The 3,487-nt window shown below is 40.7% G+C and overlaps 1 pseudogene; it reads right to left on the reverse strand.

Annotated features, from left to right (window-relative positions):
- Nucleotides 1-293: 293 nt before the first annotated feature.
- LOC145785196 (U6 spliceosomal RNA) lies at nucleotides 294-390 on the reverse strand (annotated as a pseudogene).
- Nucleotides 391-3,487: the final 3,097 nt, after the last annotated feature.

Here is a 3,487-nt window from a genome sequence, read left to right on the forward strand (position 1 = left end):
ACACTGTCCCAGTGGCTGATTAAAACGTCTGTTTTCGAATTTCGAAAATGTCTGTGAGCATAGGGTTGCTTATTGTAAGTTTGCAAATGTCATGTAAACACAAGTGTGCGTTTCACCGTTATTGTGTTTCACGAGCAGTGTTATCGTTATGCAAGTTTTTGTTGGCAAAATAGGTCGGTGTGCCAACTCAATTTATAATAAATTGGAAAAATATTATATATAAATTTAAAGACTTTTTCTGATTGTCCTATAAAAATATTTAGCTTAGTACTGTAAAATAATTTTTTTTTTTAAGAAATATGGAACGCTTCACGATTTTGCGTGTCATCCTTGCGCAGCGGCCATGCTAATCTTCTCTGTATCGTTCCAATTTTAGTATATGTAGGCTACTGACGAAGCAAGTAGCCTACTGCAAAATGTTGTTATTCAACGAATTCTTGCCACGCTGACATGGGCGCCGATCGCTCTCTAAAGTTGGTGGGGACATTTACTAGAAAAGGTAGGAAGGGGCGACGAGCAAAACGAGCTAGAAAGATCGGGGGTCTGTTCTAACAACCAAACAAATAATAGCCTAGGCCTACAGTAGGTAGGCTACAAGTCAAACGCGATGTATATATATTTTAATTGTCAATGTTAGCATTGGACAGAAAACGTCCAAACACTCGGCAAAAAATCTCCGGCGAATTAAAAACGAAGTCCTTGGAGAGGTCATGGAGGTTGATCGAATTCCAAACTTTGGTGTGCAATGGCAGATCATTCCATGATTTAGCCGTTTCTGTGTCATGGTAGATTGTAACCAAGTTTTGACATGTCGCAAAATTGAAAATGACCGTTCAGCTAAACACAAGCTGGCTGGTGATATGCAGTGGCGTAGCTAGGGGGGCGGGGGGCGGACCGCCCCGGACGGCACGTCTGGGGGGCGGCACTTTCAGACAGGACGTTTTGTTTTTTTGTTGATAATGCAAAAGTACACGGAAAATAAAAGCAAACAGAATGGCAACGTTCAAAACAGTGGCGTTTTGAGGGTTACAACCCCCCTCTTTGGCACACATGTGACGTCACGATATTGAGAATGATGCTTTCAGTCTCTATGTCTCTAAAACAAAGTTTGCCTAATTTTAAACGAAACTCCATTAAAAGAGCGAGTTTTGCCAATACCAAACATTCAAATATCTCAGCCAGGAATTAGCAACAAGAAAACATAGAGACTTAGCTTTATTAAGTTACCGAAAAATTTCCAAGAAAACATGATCTTATCCTTTTACTATGCCACCGGACAGCACCATTTTACAGGAATATTTATACTAGGGGATTTATACCCACATTTTTGTTGAAAATGCTCTCAGAATGCACCAAATCCAAAGTAATTTTTTAAAATTTTCTGGGGGAGGCCCCCCAGACCCCCCGCCGCTGGGTGTCGTCTTTGGCGAGGACGCCGTCAGGCTTCGCCCGCCGGCCCTTAAAACCCCCCCTTTTAAAATTACTGGCTACGCTACTGATTCAAAACATACAATAATTCCACTTTAAGTCAATTAAAAAAAATTTCATTTTCACATGCTTTTTCTTGAAGGGGCGTCAAAATCTGAATCCGCCCCGGGCGGCACATTCCCTAGCTACGCCACTAGTGATATGAGATAGCATCTTCTTGAATATCATTCGAAAATCTTCCAACGACTTTCCGTTGTCCTGCTTTCGAAAGAAGCATAGGCTAGTTCTAGTGCAAGGGACTCTGTGTCAGAGAACTCAGGATAATCGTCTACCACATGTAATTGTAGCTTTCCACTAAAGAGTGATTCTTCCAGAATTTTGTAGTGCTCAAGATCGGTCGACTTGATATAGTCAGTAAGATTTTGCTGCGCCCTGTCAATGACTGCAAAAGATTCTGACCGATATTTCGTCTCTGGTGTTTGAAGTTGAGGAGGGAAACGATTATGCGGGGAAAGTTTCCCCGCATAATAAAACATTTCTACTACGGTCGGGGTTTCCTCGCATAAAACAAAAATGCTGTCCACTCCTTTCAATACATTTTAAAATTGTGACATTTGGTTAATATTTTCCCTTTTAAGTTATAAAAAATAATGTAAAAAGATGGTGGGGACATGTAAAAAGATGGTGGGGACATGTCCCCGCTGTCCTATAGGGATCGGCGCCCATGCACGCTGATAAGCATCGCAAGTGACAATTGTTTATAATAAAAGAAAGACGGTTTTATAGACTCTCACAAAAAGGATGAAAAACCAACTCATTGCTTTTTTAGAGGGAAGACTGTTCATGAATTACGATAGAATTACGATTTTTCGGTGATTTCCACAAGCGTTTGTTTCATGGTGCCTAGTTTCTTTTTCCCTGTTATTGGAGCCTATTTTTCGCTGATATGTTTGCAGGTCACTATTGTTGCCTGTATTGCGATGTGTCAAACATTTCCATGTTGAAACCGCTCGCCTCGCTGTAAGTGCGCAAAACAAGTTGCCTCGTTTATTAGGCATTGTTAAAAAAGTCAAAAGTGTTGTAAAAGGAGCTTGGCCTAGCAGTAGCGTTGCTCGATTAATTTTGTTGCTGCGGTATTCTAACATAAATATGAACAACATGTAACGCTGGACACTAGGTACGAAATGCATTCTTTTCTAGCATAAGAGTCAACCTACCTAAAATTTTATTAGTGCGGCCGCCACAGCTCTCCTTAGTGCCAAAGTGGCCCGCATGCAAAAAAGGTTGGTGACCCTTGCCTTAGATGATTCATCCTACCGCGGGAGGAGGAGTATAATTTTTGCAATGTAATTTGTCAACAGTATTTCTTCCTTTTTCAGGCCTGGATATTCACAGCATGCTCATGGTTGCTTGTTAATTCAACTACGGTACCCATGTACTTGCTTTACATCTAGCATACTGCAAAGGCTTTGTTTAAAAAAACAGCTTATTGGTAACTTTTCAACTGTCTTTGTAAGCAAGTATTCTTTAAATATGCTTAATGCTCTATGTAACGTAACTGTCTTTGCTAGCTGACTGTACCAGTTGCACTACAAAACTTTCTGCAATTTTGAAAAGAACCTCATGTTTCACGCGCTACAAACTACCGCCCTGGTAGTGTCATGAGAATAAGGAAATCGCTGCGAGCCTTCATATCCCCTTCTCTAGATATCCCTGATGCTTTTGAAAACTCTCAAAGCAAAAGTTCAGGGAACTTTCGATTCAACATTTGGAAAACGTAGGCCTAAGTGTAAAAGAGCACGATTGGTGAGCAGAGATAAGCTTTTTCACTAGCATGTAGGCTACATTTCTTCGAGGATAGGATTCAAAAGCCTGCTGGGTACTGGTAACATTATGAGTGTTTTTTTTTTTTTGCTTTTTCTCTATATTCTACTGGTTACGTCGTATTTGTCCGCCTCCTTTTCGTTATGTCACCAGCTAAATTTGAATTCCTTAAGTGGCAACCCGTGCTGTCTTACCTCGCGGCGTCATAATAATCGCATTTCGCATTTGAGATGAG

Source organism: Aplidium turbinatum, chromosome 1 (genome assembly GCF_918807975.1).
Source record: "Aplidium turbinatum chromosome 1, kaAplTurb1.1, whole genome shotgun sequence".
Classification (NCBI taxonomy): Eukaryota; Metazoa; Chordata; class Ascidiacea; order Aplousobranchia; family Polyclinidae; genus Aplidium; species Aplidium turbinatum.